Here is a 23,849-nt window from a genome sequence, read left to right on the forward strand (position 1 = left end):
TAAGAACTTTGCTTTACTCCTGGGTATAATTTCTATCTATATGCAGTAAGAGTTTTAAGGAATAAACCTATGAAGGGCAGGAAAATGTATTAGACTCATCAAATAGGCGTCAGTAATTGACAATAGCCGGCAGCATCCTCCTCCTGTGATCCGCACTCAGTGCTCTGTACAATGGATCACTCATTGGAAGTGTAGCAGGCGCACAGCTCAGATGTGTCTTCAGCCACTGTCCACACTCTCTCTCAGGAGCAGCTGCAGTAATTGTCACGTTTAGTAAGATCAGATGGCAGAGGGTGGAGTTAATGATTGCATTGAGGAGAGGACACCAGGCTGTTTACCTGCTGCTAGATCTGCTCCAGCAGCCACAACATTCCTGAGCCATAGATGAGAGGATGCATCTCTGCCTGCACACATTGCTGCCTGCCATCTAAAGGAAGCTTTGGGATTCTTTGCCTTCTGCAAGCTGCTGCTGCTTCTTCTTCATCCATTCCTTACATATGTTGATGCCTTTTGTGTGATCGGATTTCAGCAACCTAATCCTCTTGTACTGGGGAGAAGCTCAGCATTGAGTGAGTGCACTCTTGCATTTAATGATGAAGCCTTCTCCTGCAGGCTGTGGTGGGGATGAGGGGTGCTTCTGAGCATGGGATCTCATTTTACCTTGTGCACAGTTCTAAGGGATAATCTTTGGATGAATTGGAAAGACCCCAGACCCATTAAACACCTGTTTTAATAGATTAACCATTTATGGTTACTGGGTTATTATGCTATCCATGGAATATTTCCAGCTATAACCTCCTATAAGGTAAGCCCTATTGCCATGAAATGTCACAGTTCTGCAATATTCTGTACAGGTGATCTGCTTTCTCTGCTCCTGTTGTGTTGCTTCCTTGTGTGTGAACCAGGTCTTTTCTTTGGGAAAGTTAGGGAAAAGTTTGCAGTTATCTGATTGAGAGTTGTGCTGTGTCCAATGTGCTTACTGTACTGTATATATGTAGAAGCCTGCGGGCAATAAATGATCCCATTTCCTTCAGTGGAATTGATTGCAGATTAATTGATGGGTTTATTAAGTAAATTATGTGTGAAGAGATGTGTATGTATTGGATCCATGTATATTATGTAAAGGCATATCTGCTTTTGTAGGATATGTCAGCAGTGCTTTATTGTTATGTGGGGTTAGGTATTCATTAGTAGTTAAGATTAACATTCAATTCTGCTATCTATCTATCTATCTATCTATCTATCTATCTATCTATCTATCTATCTATCTTTAGGACTTTGATGTTGTGCCCATCCAGGGTTTACAGAATATCCCACATTAACATTATAAAGGTTGTGTTTGCACTGGTGGCTCTGAATATGTTTGATCTGTTGAGCTTGTGTTTGCAGCACTGCAGCCTGTTCTTTATTTAATGAGTATATTTCTTCTTTTCTATTAGGATGTCTGAGTGCCCTTGCTGTGGCAGCTGTACATGAGATCTCATTATCATCACTAAAGCTTTCTTATTCAGTACACCATAAATGCAATGTCTGACTTTTCAGCTCCGCATTATATTCAGTTTCCTATGTACTCTACAACAGCATTGGGTTTAATGAAGTGCTTCATTCTAATGGCAAGTCCAGCTAATGAATGTTTCCCCTGTTGTTTTAGTGAGGTGTCAAAGGGAGGTTTCTCATAATCTGGATCAGTGCATGGGTATGGAAATGCAAAGCGATTTGTCCCTTAGCAATGGCTTTTAATTTCTGTACTCTGTTTAACATTCATGAAGTCAATGGATGACACATGTTGCAGTAAAGGTCTGGACTGCAGTGAAAGGTGTTTATGATAAGGTGTCCATTTGTTTGTAACGTAGGATCGGGAGATCACATCTACAGTCATCTCTAGGCATTCAATGATAGATCAATTTTGAGAAAGCAGACCCTAGAGTATTATACAAATCTACCATGTACTGTATATGTGGCAATGTCATAACTGCACTCCTCAAAAACCTGAAACACTCATACATCATACCAAAGACCATACTATATTCTGTGTGGACAAGATGTCTAGAGTTGTAGAGACCTGAATTATTTAGGCACAGAGGGAAGGTAGACCTCAAGAATAGTCTGAAACTTTAGAGAGCTTCCATAGTCTATCTCTATAAGGCCAAGTATAAGTAAGTTCTCCAAACCTTGTATTATGCCAAAATAGTTTGATGTGCCTATTACGACAACGTTCTTCAATGGAGACTTGGGAGAGCCGCACATTAATCACAGGCCCCTACACAAGCCTCCATAGTTGTTGTGACTTCAGATACTATGTTGCACCAGAGACTCCATGGTTGTTATAGTATTACTGAAATTTGGTATGGGGCTATGTCTCCGGAAGTTGACATCCGGCAAGATCCATATCAATAGCACTTGGCATCTGTGCCTAGATCATATAGCAGGCAGTTGTTACTACAGTAAGTATAGCAAAACTGGACTTTGCACCTGCACAATATTATTAACACTTACGTAGTCTGTTTGGATGTGTTTATGTGATGTTTAGTTGTTATTTGGTAATAAATGTAACTTCTATTTGCTTTAAAAAAAAATGGTTAAATAATGCATTTTTTGATTTAAAAAAATTCCGTATATAAAGAATATGATTTTACCATTGTTTCCTTTTTAGTGTAACATTTAAAATAAAAAAAAACACCTTGGACAGCACTTTACCAGCACATAATGCTGATACCAGCTGCATGAGTTAGGAGGGTACATTGTTTTTACATATGCTTGTCCATTGACATGGTGTATAGCTAAAAAATCCCCACGTACAAATCTAGTATGTATGCTTAAAAAGCATAAACATAGCTTCCCTTATTTTACCACTGCTCTACTTCATAAGAATACAAAGCTAAAATATATAGAAGCACTCATTAGTTACTGGGATTTCGCCATATGCCACTGCAATCCATTCCAATCGCGAGAACTTTGCGATGGAGGTTCCCTACCTGACGCTGTGCAGAGAACTACAAAGCAGCTCCATTCACATGCACAGAGTTGGTAGCGGTGTTGTGCGGGATACAATCTAATGGAGCTTCACAACGTGTCATGGACCATTCATTCTAATGATTGTGGAAGTCCCAGCAGTTGGAAACCCACAATACAGAAACTGTTGTATATCCTAGTCCATTACTTCCTTAGTTTGTAAAAAAACCAAAAACCTTTATGCTCTTACCTAAACTTGTACTGAAATGACCTCTTTAACGTACTCCTACCGCAGCGGTGCTATATCTAGGTGTACCTACTCTCTTAGTGATTTGCAGCAACAGGGGCTAGCGGGGCACTTGCTCTGTGCATAGTTAGATAGGGATGTGGAGAAGGGCGCAAAACATGGGTCTCTGGAGGTCCTGACTCTCCTGTCTGTGCTGCTGTTTAGATGCTGCGGTTACGTTTGACCTCTGCATCTCCAATCTCGACCATTACAGTGAAGTGTTGGCTGTATTTTACAGCCAACACCCACTGAGAATGGAGCTCAGCCCACGAGTCTGCTACATACTCCCCCATCCCAGCTAAGACATACAATTACATCAAATGTCAGGTAGGGGTTTAAGGGCTATTCTAACCGTAGACCTCTTTTGGCATATTCACGGGATATGCCATAAATGCCTGAAAGATGCGGGCACCAGCTCTGGGACCCGCATCTATCTCGAGGACGGGGGTTATTCACACCCAGGTGGGAAATCAATTGAGAGGTGACTGTGCATGTGTGCAGCTTTCACAACTAATTCCTATGCCCTACTGTTTCTGTAATTTTCATAGGAATCAATGTAGCGAAAAGCGCACATGCGCAGCCACCTCTCCATTCACTCCCTAAAGCCAGTGGTCGCCTCGCTAGACGTGACAGGGTTCAGATGACTCCTATTCTTGAGATAGGGCATGTATCAGATATTGATGGTCTATCCTGTGGACATGCCATAAATGTCTAAGGTGGGCATACCCATATAATGTTAATTCTGCCTAGTTTTGCAGCGAGTCAGCTTGGTTTGACACTCTGGGAAAGTTGGGTAACCACTTCCCTTCAAGGTGCAATTTCTAAGTTAAGATTTATGTAACAGATTTACATAAATTCAAAACTGACACATCTTGTTTTGCTTTGGTCCTGTGAATAAATTCTAACATGATTTTATCTAAGGTTGAGTATTCGATGCCATTGCACTGTATAAAAATGGATTCTGGGTTAGAAACTCTTTCACATATGTCCAGAAGTATTGACTGAAATGTAATTATATATAAAAGCTGACAAGCCTTTAATTCAGTTTATCAACCATGAAATGTGGAAGAAACCGTGGGCAAAGTTATCATTATTGTCTTGACCTCAGGTGGTAGTATAAGAGAATAGTGGAATTACAGTACTAGACCTCTGTGATAATTAAGGAGGACCGTTTAAGGGTCTTTACAAGGTTATTTGTTTCCACCCCCCCCCTAATCATACACGAGACCATCACAAAGGATGTTCCGGAGTTAAGATGGATCGCCAGTAGGAAGGCTGTGTGTTTGATGAATTATTCCTTTATTTTAAGGGAGACGAAAATGAGTGGATCCAGCTCAACTAACTGTAACAAGACAATATAAGCCACCATACAACATCACAACAATAGCCTTGAGACAGTAACTAAGGATCATCTAAGATGGAATGTGTCTAACATTAGTAATGTGACATCTTATAAATGCATAGAAATCCTTAGGGCTAATGTTGCAGGGACAGGGGCTTTCACACTATTCGAGTGACTGATGGCTCACTCTTTTTCATTTGTCACTAGTATAGAAGATTTGCGGAGATTATTAACAAATTTGAGTAAATACATGTGCAACAGATTCTTAGGTTAATGTAAAGTGTAGCAAATTTTAAGTTTAGTAATTTAGTCAACTATTTAATTCGGTGATTTTAATTAAAATACAAGGATCATGTTCTGTAATTGATCCACTGCCAAGAACTCTAATATTCAATTAAACTTGTGGTCTCTTCCAATTTATCCATTTTACGAACCAGAAAGTGTTGATTTGAATAGCAGTTGATAATTTTGCTGCAGAACCCATCTCACATGGCCGTAATGTGGACGCATATTAGTTTCCAAATACGGCTTCAACCCCTAAAAACCCATCTCCTTCTCCCCCCCCCCCCCCCCCTCACACACACATACATAGTTTGATTGAACCAAACAGTAATAGAGTCTGGGCCGTACTAAGAGCACAAAATTGTGGCCACTTTATCCTCATGTGAAACGGCTCACAGGATAATGCATTATTATAAAAGACTTGAATCCAGAACTGTACAATTTAAGAAGTCAAGTTGGCAATGTCCCTAAAAACTGGCTACTTGAGCCAAACATTTTTGGGTTATTTTTTTTATTAACCTTTATGAGAGTTCTTATTTCCAGATGACTAACAATGGTAAAAAGGCTGCTGGAGTAGTCCTTGCAACTGCTAAAGTCTATAAGATGGTTACTTTAAACCCAAACTCAGATCAATATCCCAAAAGATTATTATTTAACATTATTAAGGCTACATTTGTCTATAGTCATGACTATAGCTCAATGTGGACACCAATTTTTAGGTAAATCCCGCAATCTGCCTGTAGATATTGTAATTAAATGAAGACAAGGTTTTTGTTTTACGTTTTTAAATATAATCTTGCACTGTATATGGAGCTGTATCCTGTCAGAGATCATTTGGTTTGTATAAAAAACATTTGAGGGCTATAATAATAGTATGGGATCGTAAAAGTGTTTTCTATTATTATCTACACTATATAGATGTATAGGCTGATGTCTGTCCATATCCCCCACAGCATGAAAGAAACTATCTGATACTTTGTTAATGTTGATGGTCCGATATGCGGCAGATCAAGACACACGCCTAGTCAGATTGAAGTATCCTGATTCCTGATGATAACTTGTCTAACCATATTTGCCTCTTGTAGTCAGTATCTGAAGGGTATGTAACTCTCTGCCTATGTGGTTGACTAAAGAAAAATAGAAAAAATTGAATAACTATGTACAGATGGAGTAGAACTTAGTTTGTCATAACATAATGTATTTCCCACTGTTTTATCTGAATATACAAAGGTCTTCGGTCTCATGCACAGGATCATATTATGGCTTCATATAATGTCTGAACTGTACAGTCATAATACATCACCCATAGAAGTCTATAGGGCCATACTGTTCTTCTATATGCCTCCAATATTGTACAGTGTCATACAGAGGCATCGCACCATGTTTAACATATGCTGTATAATGGAGATGTTCTTCACTAGAAGCATTTTGTTCTAAGGGAGAATACCTCTGTGATACATTTGGGCAGAATTACTATTCCAAATGAGACAGAATTTTGGCTACATGCTGTGTGCCACATTAATTCATTAATAACTGTTTCAGACCCTTTTGTGCCACGTTTAACAAGAGGGTGTGGCTTAGGAAGGGGCGGGGTCCAGAAAAAGAGGATGTGACTGAAAAATGTCAACTGTGCATCAAAAATGCACCAAATTTTTGGTGCAAAAAAATGGTGTGATATAAGCCACCCAATAGGTGGTATAAGAAAGTGAAAAATGTCTAACGTGTCTAGCAATATGTGACAAATTTATTATACAGCATTCACCACTTTGATCAAATTCTTGCATTTTCTGACTTCTATGTCAAAGTTTGCGCTATCTAAAACTTAGTATTAGTAAATCTGCCCCAATGGCGTTTCGAGGCATCATATATCGGCACACGTAGATCCTATGGCTCCATAGTAGCTCTAAAGATAACATAAGTTCAATATAAGCTGATATACAAACATTGTAGTCTCAAAGAGTGACAAATTCCACTCTGCTACATCTGTAACTTCTTTTGTAAAATGGCCTGTATTTGGAGATCTGAAGAAAGATGTATTTTTAACATTACAGCATAGTGAATCACTACGGTATTCCTATAATGGGTTTGTATTTGCGTTCTTTGTATGTTACACAATAATTCATTATATACATGGAACCTGTCGGTCTTTTTAGATATAAACAGGAAAAGAAAACATTCTGCGAGATTAGATTTCCATATTCCGTGTGGTAATTACTGGCCACTCTGAACTAGTCTATTGTAGAGTTGTTGTATCTTACTGTTTGTCGGTTCTAGACTCTGCCAGGCCACCTGCTACAGTCACTGAGAGCTTTAACGTCTGCGAAATAACATTTCACACATACAACCGTTTCTCTATTCCGAATGTGCAAGTCATCCAAACTGGCAAATGTAATGCAGTAGATACAATTCACAGATCCAACGTATAATGAAAACCAAAGGAAGGGTGAACAAGAGCTGCATTCATTTAAGGATGGAGCATTGACTTAGATTAAAGCATCCTTATTTCCTATATAAACCATATACAATTTGTCAATCCTTGCACTATTTCTTGAATGTTTTATTTATATATATATATATATATATATATATATATATATATATATACTACATTGCTAAACTGTGAATATTGCCCGTATTTTACCATCAAACATACAGTATATATGTGAAGGAGAAATGCATACATTATAAAAAAAACGGATAGAGGTGTAGCTTGAAGCAAAATTTGTCATGGAAACTCGCCAACTGTCCCATGGCATTCCTAGTACTGCTCTTCTCTCTTGAGGCCTGTGGGCACTCTCAGGTACCAGGGCATGTGTATGGGGCCAATTTCTGCTACGTGAATTTCTTTCAATCCATATGAATCCTAAAATAGCCTAATAAGCTTGCGGAATGTTACTTCTTATTAATGCATCATATAAGAGGTACAATAATGCAGATGTCACTGATAAAAGGTCAAATCAAGGCATTATTCACACGAACGTGTTTAACGTCTGTGATAGGCGCGTGAAAATCACACGCGTCGCACAGACCTATGTTAGTAAATGGGGCCACTCAGACATTCCGTGATTTTCACACAGCGTATGTCCGCTGCGTAAAACTCACAACATGTTCTATACTTGGGCATTTTTCGCGCATCACGCACCCATTGAAGTCAATGGGTGCATGAAAATCACGAGCAGCACACGGACGCACTTCCATGTGTCGCGCGTGATTCGCGCAACAGTAGATCAACAAATGAAGGGAAAAATAAAACCACTTCCTTCATTTATTTTTCTAAACATCAAAGCCGCGTGTCATAATGATGGCATATGTGTGAAAATCAGGCAGCCACGCAGCAAACACTGATGACACAGGGAACTGCAACGCACAAACGCAGCGTTTTTTTCATGTGCGCAAAACGCACACGTTCGTGTGAATAAGGCTTTAGTCCCCCTGCACACAGGCACGGACCGCCACAGACTGTCACCCGCATTTCCGGGCTGTGCTCCCATTATAAAATATGGTTGTGATACTGGATCCTGTCAAAATCTGGATATTATAACTGGTTCCATTTCAAGCATATTCTATTTTCTGTTCATATACAATAAACTAGATGAACTGTTTACTTTGCTTCTGTTTGAAAATAAAGCGTTCAAATAAAGTCTCCCGATGGTCTTTTCTGACCTTTTTTGAGGGACAGACCATAACCATAAAGAATACAGTTAAATAAAAAAACACACAAAATACCCCCCCCCATAAAAACATCCCCCCAACCCTCTGCCAATCATTGCCACAACACTAGTCTTGAACCAGTTACACTAAAATAGACATGTAACATATTAGTAATCATGGTCTACCATAAATTGTTATAAGTCTGTGTATAAAAAGTAAGATAAACAAGCATTGTTCACGAAAAAGACATTGCAAAAATCACATGGCTTGCTCAACAAATAAAAAAGTTAAAGCCGTTTTATCTAAGGCATGCTAAAAATGGCTAAGCAGTGTCTGGTCCTGAAACGATTAATGAGGGAGTTGCTTTATGAGAAATTCTCTAATATCCATTTCCAAATAACACTTGCTGCAAGCAGAAATAACCCGAACACCGACAAGGGCAGTAGAAAGGCATTACAAATTCAGCCTGTTGGCAAACTGACTGCTAATACATGTACGATGGTACATGCCTATGAGATGCATTTGAATTATATTATATTACAGGAATTGCTCATAATACAGTTCTATATTGTTGTAACCTGAAGAAAAAACCATGGCGCCACATGGTGCAGATCACAAAGGGAAATATGAACAATGGTGCAGGGTATGCTCACCTTTGGTTGTGTGCAAGGGTAGGCACAACTCCTACTGATGGCAGGTAATAATTAGTGATGTAGCTGCAGCTAAGGTCCAGGCCGGTTTCACGATACAGCATGTATGAGAGGAGGAAAAATGGGGCCAGAATACAGCGCTGCTAACTTAAATTTGAATATCCAGACTAAGACATAAATTTAGTAATACAATTATTTTATTAGGTTTGCGACAGGTTAAGTTAGGCTACGCATTTCAACGCTGGACCAGCGTCTTCATCAGGCCTTCAGAATCCGTTTATTACTAATTTATGTCTCAGTCAGGGTTTTCAAATTGATGTTAGCAGTGCTGTATTCTGGCCCCATTTTTCCGCCTCTCATACATTGTATATTGTTGTAGGCATTGTTTGTTATGCTTGAGAAAGGCCCATGTGGGCTGAAACGTTGCACTGACGTATGGGTGAATAAACCTTTTCTCACTGAATTGGAACCTGTGTTGTGCTGCCTATTCGTTTGGAAATACATATGTGGGACTGGAGTCTGAGGTCCTAAGGCTTGTGCACACACAACTACGCATACTTTGCGTTTACATGTGCTGCTCTTCTTTTCTTCTACTTGTTGTAGGCAAGCTATGGGTATAGCGGGACTAAACTATCTATATCCCAGAGAATGCTAACAATAACAAATAAACTTTTAAATGTGTCAATATGTCATCAATACATTAAAACAATTGTTTGTGTCATTGACTATGGGACATAACATGCACCAGAGAATTGCTGGGTATAGCCGTGGCGGGTATGTTTTGTCTGAGCAATAAAAGCCTTTTTACAATTACTGAGGTTTTTTTTTGATGAAAATAATTATAATGTTCAACTACCATTCCATTGTAGACAGACTCACAAAGGAAAATGATATTGTGCTGCAGCTTTACAAAATGTTTACAATGGTTAAAATGGCACAAAATTCTCTGTCCGTGCCTCACAAAAGTTAATATATTCATCAAGAATAAAAGTAATTAATGGTCATTATTAGGCATAATAAGCGTATCATGATGTTAAAACATTGAGTTGGGCTTAGCTACATCTATGCTTTGTTTATAAGCTACATTACCTTGAACATTCGTTACAAAGCCATTGGCAGTTGTATCATCCTGATTTTATTGCTAATAGGGTTTTGTGCATGCCTCGTGAATGCTCCTCTGCCGCCCCAATGGTACAGTTGACCTCTAGAAAACTCTTTATGGCTTAATTGTATTGCATATATAGATATTGATTAGCCCAGTAAAGATTCATTGGCAGGAAGTTCATTACACAATAGTCGCTGCCTATTGGTAATGTAGTGATCAAAGTGATGTCATTGATTTTACATTAACAGCTGAATGACTCCAAGGAAAGCATTAATTTATGACCATATTATTCTGCAGAATAGAAAATTGCTTTGTGTTTATCAAAATAACTTTAAGACCTCGCCTTTTTTGCATATTTAGGGCTCACATCCGATTTATCTAACATACACTGCAGATACATATTCAATGTACTCATCAAGCATCATATTCGTAGAAATCTGAATCAGTAAGTGCAGATTACCATGATATTACGTTTTTATATGTGTTTCAGCACCTCGGACAGCTGCCTGATCTCAGCACGTCGTATTGCCAGGTTTCTAGGAGTAATGTGCTGTATTGTAAGACCCTTCTAAGTTCTTTTATGTTCTGGTGTAAAATCGATATAGCATTGACATTATTAGACTAGGAATTTGTGTTTTATAAGCACTCAATAACTCTATCTATTCAAAGATGCAACTAAGTTAAATTTGTCATTAATCTCTTCGGATTGCGTTGTGTTTGATCATTCTATTATATATTAAGTCACGCATACAAACCTATTATCGCTCCATACACACTCTGAGTTGTATGGAGCCATGATAAGGCATGCAAAGACTTCTATAGAGACAGCTGTACCTCTATATGCCTTTCCGATTTCATACTTGTACGGATATTTCTATACGTATATATCTGCCGGAAAGAAGTTGCAGCGTGTTCTGTTGGATTCCATATTATGAAGTTATTCTCTGTGAGGGTATGTTAACACGCAGTAGCAAAATACATCTGAAATTATGGAGCTGTTTTCGCCTGAAAACCGCTCCTGATTTTCAGACTTTTTTGTAACTACTCGCGTTTTTCGCAGCATATTTTACGGACATTATTGGAGCTGTTTTACAATGGAGTTAATGAAAAACTGCTCCAAAAACGTCCCAAGAAGTGAAATGCACTTCTTTGACGTGGGCGTCTTTTTACGCGCCGTCTTTTGACAGCAACGCGTAAAATTACACCTCGTGGGAACAGAACATCGTGAAAGCAATGGGCAGATGTTTGTAGGTGTAATGGAGCCATTTTTTCAGGCGTAATTGGAGGCGTAAAATGCCCGAATTACGTCTGAAAACAGTGCATGTGAACATACCCTCATACGGTGCCATACAGACCACCATACAAAGGAGAAACCGAGTGGCTATAGCTCCGTATTCTGCCTTGTACATGCAAAGCCCTGCCACATCTATATCTATTGCATGTCTGGATATCCATTCATCGATCTTGACATTTTTCAGATTTAGGTGATCCGAGTTTTTTTTTTTTTTTGTTCACTGGTGTAACTGAGTTGAGTACCTCTAGTAGGTTTATCTGCCAGCCCATATTACAATAGAAAACATATTGGGGTAGGTTGCCCTTCTTCATTCTTCCATTGCTCTAGTTCTGATGAATTTTCCCCCATTGTGATATTTATCAAATGACAAACTGCTCTGCTATATCTCTATACGTCTTGCACATCTATCTCTGCTGTCTGACGGTCTATCTTTCTTTGCTCACCTGAATTTAGCTGAGCTGTTAACTTCCAGTTATATATTGTTAAGCTGTTTTCTATTTTTCTTTTGGTTCCTTCAATTATAATTCTGAAATCCATACAACGTTAAAGATCTATTTGTTTACAAGCCCTGCACATTTGGTTTGTTTCCCTCAGGCAGAGGAAGTTATTGTCAAGTAAGACCTAATACAGACTAGCAGAAAATGACATGAATAAGTTTAGTGTATATTCCATACAAGCTTTTTCTGTCAGTTATATTTATGACTTTACATTGTCTCCAGTTGTACACTATATACAGTGTGTGCAAGCTCACCATCAAACATTTTATACTTCTTGCAAAGAGATAATGATCTGATATACAACATAATGAATTAGATCAAACAGTGCTATAAAGCACAAACTAAGGCCTTATGCACATGGCCGTAGTTTTCATCGGTAATTAAGGCTGAAATTGCAGACCCATTGATTTCTATTGGCCACGGACACCTTCTAGTTTATTTACGGATAAGTGTCCGTGCCGTAGAAACGATACGCAAAATATAGAACATGTCCTATTCTTGTTTGCAATTGTGGTGCGGACTTGCCCATAGAGGTCTATGGGCACTTCCACAATTGCGGATGGCTGTGTATCTGTAGATGTCCGTAATTGCGGAAGTGTTGCTATGCGATGACATGAGACTCTTTCAAGGGGTTGACCCATGTTGGTGACAGCATTTGTAGCCTCCCCTTTTTATTTTTGGGCGAATCATTAAATGCGGATGCACTACAGACCGTAATTGCGGACAGTGTGGCAGATATGTGGATGACTATGGATCCGTATTTGCAGACCGTAAAAACCCTTACGGTGGAGTACATGGTGCCTTAGGCCTCATTCAGTCGGGAGTATTGTACTCGAATTTACGGTCTGTATTCCAGATGTAACACATGATGCCCCCTCCCCCACACACAGTTCTACTGAGCAGAAGTTATAACCGTATGGAGCCTTATAGTGTTGTAAATTTGTTTGAGTAGAACTGTGGGGACATCCCGGTGTTACATTGGAAATACAGATAGTTAAAGGCAAACTTTCAGGTTGTGTTACCACCCTAAACCACCACCATGCCTTTCCACAGTACATGACAAAGTTTCCAAACATACCTCTGCATGTTATTTCCGGCGGCGCAGAATCGATAAACTATTTTTACAACGGAGTGCGCTGTATATTACTAGTGCAGTCATATGGGCGTTGACTATATCCAGAAGAGTCAGGCAGTCTGGTCTCTAGCAGCCAAAAAAAAAAAGGTATGATCCAGCACTTCATGAAGAAATCTCAGGACTTTATTGTATAGACATTAAAAATCCACCCAGCACATAAAGACAAAGGACCAGTCTGATTTCTAACCCCGCCCCTCTATACTTGATTGACATCCCCCTGGCCGCTGTACGTCACCAGCAGCTAGCGACTGGATGGATGTCAACCAAGCCAAAAAAATACTATTAAAATAAATCCTCATGTCACGTGGGAAAAATGGTGTAAATTATATTTGGACAACCTAAAAAGAAAAGTTAAAACTGTGAAATTCTGTATAACAAATTATTCACATTGCCCAACCCAAAAATAAAATTAGTATATCTAGGTCTCTGTTCACACCCATGTATTTGCATCCTGTTGAGCTGTACTGTCTTTTTTTTTTTTTTTTTTTTTTTATTCAAGTTTGGAATAAAGGTATCTTTTAAATAAGATCCAACAGGATTCCTTTCCTGCTTCATTCTGTTACCATTGACTTCTATTGTAAAATAAATAGGATCTGTCTGGATTCTGTTTTTCAACAGGGCAGGAAATAGCAGGTTGCATTATTTTTGTGTGCTGTTGCATCCTGTTATAAAGGTAAATTTTCTCAAAAAATAAAACCATACCCATCAACAGGATGCAAAAACGAGATATGAATAGACTCTTATAGCCACTGAATATGTAGTTAAAAGTGAAAAAGCTGTGCAAGGGACTATTGTACATCGTAGTTAAGGCATATCTAGCAGTTGTGATTCACTGTCCTATTGTCAGTAAGGCTGATAATATACAGGTGTGTCCTTACTTCGCTTTCCTCTCGACATATCCCGAGATGAGTGGCGTGGGAGGCCAGCTTTAAAAATAAAATAAAATAAACATAATCTTGCGATACTTTTTTGGAAGTTTTTTTTATGTTGTGTCTCTGGCGTGGCCACCCAGTGGTTGTGAAGAGCACTACAGCCTGTCAAGGGCTTTGCTAGCATGTCGCAATATTATATTAAAGGGAAACTAAACGGTCAGAAAACTTCTGACATCTCCTAGTGGCATATCAGAAGTTTTGATCGGTGGGGGTCCGAACACTGAGATCCCCACCGATCGCTAAAACGAAGCTGCAGAAGCGCTCGTGTGAGCACTTAACCATTTGGTTTCTGATCGGCTTTTCTCTAAAAAAGTTGAGCAATTGGTGTACGGACTCAAAAGAACGTCTATAAAGTCTGTACACTAAGTGCTCAGCTTTCTGAGAAAAGCCGATCAGAAACGAAGCGGCTCAGCTCTCACCCGAGCGCTTCTGCCACTTCATTTTACTGATCGGTGGGGGTCTCAGTGCTCGTACCCCCACCGATCAAAACAAATGACATGTCACTATGACATGTCAGAAGTTTTTTAAAAGTTTAGTTACACTTACAATTTATACCCACCGGCTAGGTCATCAGTATATGATCGGTGTGGGTCCGACACCCGGACCTCGCACCGATCAGCTGATCCGGCTGCCTCCGGGCACCTGATGTTTGGAACGGTATGCAGTAGTTGGAGCCAGAAGCAGGTGGCTACGACCACTGCATGACGGCCGTTCCCCAGAACTGCGGCTCTGCTGCTATTCACTTGAATAGGAGCAGAGCTGCAAGTACTGGAGCTCGGCTGATGTTCTTGACCGGATTCATCTGCTACCGACAATATCGTCCAATGCCCGGAGGCAGCGGCACCAGCCGGACCCGCACCAATCATACACTGATAACCTATCCGTTGGATAGTTCATCAGTTGTCAGAATGTGGAAAGCCCCTTTAATAAAACTTGCAGTAATATATCTCCTATTTTTTGGGGAGGGAAGTTTGTAAATTTAATATTTTTAAAACCGGTTTCAGCTGGAAACAAAGATGACACAGGCTGTTTTCTTTTTTTTGTCCGATTAAAAAAATGGTCCTAGACAAATCCATGTTTTTTTGTTTGTTTTTACGCAATATTGGTCAATGGCAGCAGGATAGGCATCCTGTTGCATGCAGTTTTTAAAGGTACCTTTTTTCTAATCTTGAATAAAAACGGTTCATTTCAACAGGATGGGAAAATGTGGTAAACCTATTAAGGCACAAGAGTGTGTGTGTGTGTGGGGGGGGGGGGGGGTGTTAGTGAGTTTCCATTAATTTAAATTCTACATTCTGTCTCTCTCTCTCTCTCTCTCTCTCTCTCTCATCATGTTCTCAAAGAAGAGCAACATTATGACACCTTTTATATCCTGTTATCTAGTCATTCACATGGGCTTTGTTTATGCTTTATAAATAAACTCTGCACAAATATAGTCAAATCCATAGCAACTAATTAGTTACTCCATTTCATTGTCAAACATACATTAGATCAGTCAAAGATGATTACTGGTTGCTATAGATGACTGAACCTTCACACTGTGAACAAATAATGCCATTTGTGCTTACTGTATAGCACATTAGTATGTCGTTTAGGCTTCTTTAGTTTATGTAACACCTGGGTGCCTCAGCGTCCGTGGGCGTTCGAATAATTTCCTTACTATTTGTCTGCATAGTACCTCCACCTGAGTCTTGCTTGAAGGATGGATAGTGGGTTGCTCTTTCAACAGGGATTACTTGGTGAACCTCTGCCCAACACTCACTAAGGCCCCATGCACACGACCGTAAAATCGCCCGTAATTACGGGCCGTAACTACGGATGCATTTGTTTCTATGGCCGACAGACACCCTTCCATATGTTTACGGGAAGGTGTCCATGCCGTAGAAACTTGTCCTATTTTTATGTTATTTTACGGACCGTGCTCCCATACTTTATAATGGGAGCATGGCCTGTAAATAAGGACGGCTGTCAGCGGATGGCCATGCCCGTAATTATGGGTCGTAATTACGGTCACGGTCCTGTGCATGGGACCTAAAGTGGCAGTGACCATAAAGCTACAGGTAGGCATAGTAAAAGGTGAAAGCACTTATTGCCATAGCCACCGGTAGGCAGAACAGGTAGGCGCAGGGCACAGCACACGTGTAAGACATATAAAATAAATGGTAATTTATGTACTTGACAGCAGGTATAGTCTAACAATACCAGTTATATAACAAGAAGCAAACACAATATAAGATTTCTACACAAATCACCGTAAAACTGTCAACCACCACCTTCAGATCATGCACACTGGTCCACGCACCCCAGTAGTATCCACCTTTTTACGTAGCTAGCTCCCTATTTGAGGGCTAAGGTTAAAAATACATTTAAGCCCCAATAAAAAATACTTTCCAATTGGCAACTGCTGGTACAGTTGGCACGCTAAGGTGGGGGATGTGATTGTACAACACACAGACCAGTCCATATAGAGGCTGAGAGTAGTGAATGGAAGGTAGAGAGTGACAATAATCTTTGCCTCCGATCTAGATTCTGAGGGGATAGCAAAGACATTGGGCGGCCTCCTGGGCTCAAAGTCATAGACAAAAGGGTGGGGGTTTGTTTTCACTCAGAGTTGTGGGGAGAGAGAGCAGGGCCTCCTTGGTGTCACTCGTCCTTTTAAGACCCTGTTCACATAGAGTTTTTGACCTGCCTGCAAAACCTTGCCACGATTTTCGCAGAGTTTTTTTCGCCTGTGGTCATTGAGCGCCGCAGGCAAAAAAACGCTGTGAAAAATGCTTTCTCTGCCTCACATTGATTTCAATAAGTAGTCAGAGGCGGAACCGTGGCAAGAGTGCATGAACGGCTAAAAACTGCCATGGAAAAAAATGCCTCTTGCTCCCATTGAAATCAATAAAAGGTGGTTTCAGCCGTTTTTGTGCCGCGGATTCCGACAAGGTTTCCGCATCAAAATCAGCGTAAAAAAAACCTGTGTGAACTGGGCCTTACTGTGGCTTTTTGTATCCCCAGTTGGCCCAAGTAGCACCTGATAGTTCTCCATTGCTTTAGAAATGCTAAGCACAGGAACTCAGAGGTTTCCAATATCTAAGAATATAGCAGGGAGTCATAGATGAGGCGGCTGCCATTCAGTGCTGCACCCAATAGAGTGGAGAACCCCTTAAAAGAGATTGCAGAGGACTTCCGGTTCCGGCGCTGGCGATGCCGGACGCGTGTGACTGAGCTCCCGTTCCCGATCGACCTGAAAGCCTGCAACAGTCGCTTCGGCGGCGAACATCATGTAGCAGACACTGGCCCCACACACAGGGACGTCTCCAGCGTTGTCTGCATGGAACGATACCTTAGCGCACACAAGCCTGCCTTGGAGGATATAGAAACGGCCACTGAGAAGGGAGGTAAGATGGCGGCGCTTCCCGCCACTTCTCCCCCGCTGTACTCGCAAGAGGATGATATGCAGTAGCCCCAATCTCCGTCTCTATATAGTGCAGAGCTCATATCTTCTCATGCACCTGTTAACTATGTGGCGCTGGCACATGAAGTGGCTAAATGAATAGCTCCTGACCTCCAAAAAGTACTGGAAAAAAACGTGCAATCTTCTCTTAACCGCATGCATGCGGACCTGGCACAAATCACCTCCAGGACAGGTGAATTAGAACAGCGTATAACGTTGTTTGAGCGTAGATTGCAAGCATTTTCATTCTCTAAGTGGTGTTGTCTACTACTACTCAGTTGGGGGACAAGGTGGAGGATCTAGAAAACCGCTCCGGGAGGAGTAATTTGCGAATTGTGGGTCTGAAAGAGATAGTGGTTCCTTCTGATTTACAGCGCCTATGTGAGAGGGCATTACCCGCAGCCCTAGGTTTACAACGCCCGTGCCGGGTGGAAAGGGCGCACAGATTGGGACCAGACCCGAGAAATCTTCCATCATCTGATACCAATAGACCACCCCATCCCAGACAAGTCATATTGAAGTTGCTTGATTATAATGAAAAGGTAACACTCATTAAGGCATACCGCCATAGATCGCGACCCTTGTAGATTATGGGAATGAGGGTTCTGCTTTTTGAGGACTATTCTATGGAGGTCGCGAAACGTCGCCGCTCTTTTACCAAGATCTGCACTGCCTTATTCAAGGCTAAAATACGCTTTAACCTACAATACCCCGCCATCCTATGGGTGTTTCAAGCGAACGGACAGACCAAGGCGTTTACCTCAGCGAGTGAAGCCGAGGAAGCACTCGCGGAATTATGTAGGGGGCGCCCTCCACAGGACGCGCGATGTAGTCCAGAGCACAGTCCACGTTGCAAGTCAAGAGATACCAGACGGAGTCGGTCGGATTTGGATCAGACCTGTTCGGAGGCTCTCCGTTCCACACCTGGAAGGGCTCGTGGAGGAGGATCATGGAACAGAGGGGACTCTCCTAAACCGCAGAGACGGCCGCGAGACCGAACTCTGTCTCCGTCTCCAGATTGAAAGATCTACAGGGCCATTCTATCCTACGGGATAGTTCTGTGGATGCTGTAAGCCAGTTAATCTTTTACAGGTTATCTCTGGATCGTTTTCCATGTTTGCCTTGTAGAGATGCACTTTTTCTATTTTCAAATGATCTAATTCTATATTGTCTGCTTTATGATGTAATGTTGTATACCAACTGTAAGGGGCCAATGGTCTGCTATGTCTCTATATACATACATACATACATAGTATATCTTTTGTTCTGCAGGTCTGGGAGGGAGGGGGAGGGAGAGACATGTTGCAAACCAAAAAAAAGTGAAGTCCATTACGCCAATGGGTACTAGGGATATGTATACCCTTAGCAAAGGCGTTCTTTCTCTTTCTTTTTGTTAAAATCTGTTGATTTTGAGTCTGTTCTTGTTCTTTGTGCCTGGTTTTGGTTATGTATTTAGTGTTCATGCATGGCTTTTATGTAAAGATGGATCCAGCTTCCCGAACCGCTCACGGCTTTCTTGCACCTTAGCTCACCATATGCATAGTCCAATTACATGAAAATAGTTTCATGGAACGTCAAAGGGCTTAGATCCCCACATAAAAGGACCAAACTCTTGAGACACTTGAAAAGATTACACCTGGATGCAGTCCTTTTACAGGAGTGTCACCTTGCTGATCAAGAATTTTAATATTTGCAAAAGTTATGGGTGGGTACAGTTTTTGGCTCGACTGCTAGAGACTGAAAGGCGGAAGTCATGATACTGATGCACAAAAATGTTGCCTTTACTGTAGTGGCCCAGGAGCGTGACGATGAGGGCCGTTTGATCCATCTAGTGGTGGAACATGTAGGGGAAACTCTCAGTATCTACAATGTTTATGGTCCTAATGCTGCCAATGCCAGTTTTTTCCGTCCGTTGGAAACTCAGCTCCAACAGGACAGTAACAGATTGCTAGTGCTAGGGGGAGACCTCAATTTTGTAATGTCGCCTAGTGAGGATAGGAGCTCAATATCCATTTCACATATTGATTACCTATTGGTGAGCGATACTTTATCCCGTCGGTTACGAGACGCGACAATTGAGGACCTAGTTATCTCTGATTACTCCCCGATTACAATTACACTGGCGGCCGACACTGTTGCTAAGGGGACGGACTTCATATGGAGATTCCCCTCCTTTCTGGTGAAGGATGAGGGTTTCTTACAGAAGCTAAGGGGTTGGTGGATAAAATTTGATGGGGATAATGAAGCGCATCGTTCGGACCCATAGTTGTATTGGCGTACTGCCAAAAGCGGTGATTCGAGGGAAGATTATGCAATTTATGTCTATCCTTAAACGTAAGACTACTGAAGGGTATAAGAAGGCGAGCGAGGGATTGAGGTGTGCATATACAGCATTTTTACAATCTCCGACCACGACTCTGGGGGATAAATGGAGGGAAGCCAAGCTGCAATATGATCAGTGGCTGGATAAAAGAGAAAATATTTACCGGTCCCAATTTGACGCTGATATTTTTCGGTTCGGCAATAAAGCAGGCAAATTGCTGGCGCGCCTAGCACGAGATGGATATACACCGTCTCACATATTAACCCTTAAAGATAAAAACTGAGTTTCTAAATCGGATCCCAAAAAAATTAATAACATTTTACGCACATATTACCAAGCTCTTTATTCAGACACGCTCATAGAAAGGTAAGGAATTCCTGGAGAAGGTGCACTTGCTTGGACACACTCAGGAGCAGTGTGATTTATTGAACGCAGAGGTCACGTTGGAGGAAATTACGGGTACCATACGGACCTTATCTAATGGGAAAGCCCCGGGACCGGATGGGTTTACGGGAGAATTTTTTAAGTCCTTAAGAGATGAAGTTAGCCCCATCTTGGTGGAATACTATAACAATTTACTTAGGACAGGCCTTTTCCCAGCTCAGGCCAAAATAGCGCATATAAATGTGTTACCCAAAAAAGGGAAGGATCCTCTTGACCCGGGGTCCTATCGCCCTATATAATTGATAGACCAGGACCAGAAATTACTCTCCAAAATGTTAGCAAATCGCTTGGCTTTATATTTACTTACATTGGTGGGAAGATCCCAAGTGGGCTTTGTTAGGGGTAGAGCAGCAGTGGCAAATCTGCGAAAGGTGTTGACGGTGTTAGAGGCAGTTAGGCATGATCCCCAGCCAGGTACCCGACCGGCGTTCTTGGCGTTGGACGCAGAGAAGGCTTTCGATAACATACAGTGGGAATGGCTAGGGATGGTGCTGGACAGGATTCATATCCAGGGAGCCTTTAGGATCTTTTTGAATGGTGTTTATGCTAATCCCCAAGCTCGAATCCATACCCCAGGGTTTCTTTTGGCCCCCCTCAACTGTATAAAGGGACCCGTCAGGGATGCCCCTTGTCGCCACTATTATTTAATTTAGCATTGGAACCTATGGCTAGGTTTTTAGAAGAGTCCACATTGTTTAAAGGTATTCTGGTGGGGTTTTCGGCAGTTAAGATAGCCTTGTTTGCTGACTATGTCGTACTTTTTCTGTCAAATCCTCAGGAGCATTTACTAGATGTTTTTCGTTTTTTATATGACTTTGGGCAATGTTCGGGGAACAGAGTTAATGTCGCTAAAAGTGAACTGTTGGAATTGGGACAACCATTACCTAGGCCTTCTGGCAATCCTTGGGGTGTGGGATATACCCGGCTAGGCAGTGTATTACATATTTGGGCACTAAGATAGGGAAGGTACCCGAGACCCTGTACGGCCTTTAATTATCCACGGCTCCTTCAAAAAATACAGGCGGAACTCACGAGATGGCGACAGTTACCGTTGTCCCTGTTGGGGAGATGCCATTTGATCAAGATGATCAGTTTTCCTAGCCTTTTATACCCCTTCCTAACACTTAAGCATGTTGATGTGTCCCAATTGAATTCCGCATTTACAAAATTCATATGGCCAGGCAAGAGGCCTCACATTGTACTGAACTTATGCTAGGTAAACATGATGGGTGGCCGAAGTTCCCTAATGTCAGGGGTTATAATGTGATCTGCCTCTTTCGCCATGTAGTAGATTGGCTCTATGAATCTAGTTATTATTCCAATTTAGACCTGGAAGGGGCGTATGCCTCACCCTGGAATTTGAAAGCCTTGTTGCACTGTAAAGTTGCTTCACTTCCTTGCCGTCTCAAAACCTCCATTGTCTTGAGGGATACAGTCCTAGCTTGGAAAGCGGTTCGTAAACTCTTTGACCTGCCTCACTTACTTTCTAAACATATGCCTTTATGGGGACATCCGTAATTCTTGCCGGGAGTAGAAAGAAGTGGTATTTTTACATCTTGGGGGGGACGCAGGGATTAAATGCGCAGGTGACCTTATACAAGTAAAAGACAGGAGATGGCTTACCACGTCTGAAATCATGGCCAAACTAAGGCCCTCAGAAGATAATTTTCTCCAAGTGCGATCATTTTGTACATCTAGGTTAAGGGATTTGTCTAAAGAAGCCACCACACATACTCTGGACGAGGTCATCGGTCCGACACCTCTTAGGGTGACCATTTCGATGCTGTATAGAGCACTTGGGGACTGTTTTATTCGACCACGTCCTAGATCTATGTTCAAAGTTTGGGGAAGGTGGACTCAGGATCCGGGTATAGGGGAGACCATATTGGAAGGTTGGGAGATGGTACGGAAGGTCATCTTGAGTGAGAGTTGGAGGGAAACCTAATTTAAGTTAATGCAATCAGCAATATATGGCTTTGATATTTTACCTTCTCAGTCATTCCCCGATCGCATCACTGCCTGCCACAAGTGTAACACTCCATTGACGAGTCTTTGGCATGGAGTATGGAGTTTTGCTCATACTAAACATTACTGGCTGATGGTGCACAAATATATCTTAGATCATTGGAAAGCGAAACTTCCTATGACGCCCCATTCACTGTTGTTCCACCAGGCACGTCCACCAGAAGAGGAAGGTAGACGGGAGACCCCCCTTGATACACACAATTTTACTGGTGGCCTTAAGGTGTCCTCTCTGTAGATGGCTTGAAACTGACACTCCGGGTCTTGACATGATCGTGGTACGTTTAAAACGGTTATTAGCTCTTGAACGAGTAGAGGTGGAAAGACGGAAAGAAGTGGGAGCTAAGAAGCGATTTGCTAAATGGCGAATCTTTATTGAATCGCAATGCAGAGCTGCCGAGGTGGAGGAGATTGTTACGCCTTTTCGGCATACTGCTTGGTATCATACGGAACTTCTGACAGGCACTTTGGAGGGTTTACAACTCCAGTCTTGATAGAAGATGGCAGGGGGGAGATCTATAGCTCTCATTCACTCTGGTTAATTCTATTCTATGCGCTGTTTACTTTTGTTGACCTAAGTTGTGTTCAGGGGTAGGGGGAAGTACTGTTTTTCATCTACTATGTGAACCTGGTTATATGCCATGATTGTATTTTATTTTGTTTTGCAACTTGCGTGTTGTCCAACTATGACGCATATTCTATGTGATCTTTTTGTCTGTTTAAAACAAAATGTGAAAATTTGTCAATAAAAATTGTTTAAAAAAAAAAAAAAAGAGATCGCTGTGGAGTGGAAAGTGGGCTCATACAGTGTGATTAAAATGTTTATGAAGAACCTCCTGTTCATTTTTATGAATTTTGTTAAGCAGGAATAGATTGGTGTATAAAAAGTGGCTGTACGGTCCATGTTTTCTTTTCTTCTCCCTTGTTGGATGTGGATGAGGGAGCTGTCAGGCAGTGATGTCTAGCACAGCTCTTATACAAGTAGGCAGTTGTCAGTCACGTTCTGTATATGTCCTAACAAGCTGAGGTCTGTAGCTGGGCTTCATTGCTTCATACTGTGATGTGAACCGGTCGGGTTCTGATCCTGCCACTCTGCCCATATTCCTTCACAACCTCTCCTTGTTTTTGAGGAATTTTCTATGAATCCTCCCCACATCAGCGGGCATTACACAAGTATTGCCGTGTTAGCATAATCAACTATCGCCATTGTTTTTCTCTTTACATTTTAACATGATTGAATTAAGGCTAATAATCTATTCAAGATTATTCTCTGCATTTGTCCTGTTCCTCATCTGATGTAGTGGGTTTGCTGGGGGCCCCAAGATAATTTGTATATTGCAGTATACAATGATTGACGTATTATTTTCTTTCCTTTTTATGATTTCATTAAATGTCTTGGGCAGGGTAATTCATGGCTACTTATGGTGGTTATTGATATATAATAATAAACTTGCAGAGTACAATACATGTAGTGATCTATATTTTTCCA

General features: G+C 41.3%; 1 protein-coding gene across 1 annotated transcript in view; it reads left to right on the plus strand.

Moving 5' to 3' along the window:
• The first annotated feature begins 221 nt into the window (after nucleotides 1–221).
• Nucleotides 222–23,849, plus strand: part of PCDH15 (protocadherin related 15) — a 1,038,602-nt gene continuing 1,014,974 nt past the window's right edge. The window contains exon 1 of the mRNA XM_075841191.1: nucleotides 222–805. The gene's annotated coding sequence lies outside the window, so the exon portion shown is untranslated. The remainder of the gene's footprint in view (nucleotides 806–23,849) is intronic.

Source organism: Rhinoderma darwinii, chromosome 11 (assembly GCF_050947455.1).
Source record: "Rhinoderma darwinii isolate aRhiDar2 chromosome 11, aRhiDar2.hap1, whole genome shotgun sequence".
In the NCBI taxonomy this organism is placed as follows: Eukaryota; Metazoa; Chordata; class Amphibia; order Anura; family Rhinodermatidae; genus Rhinoderma; species Rhinoderma darwinii.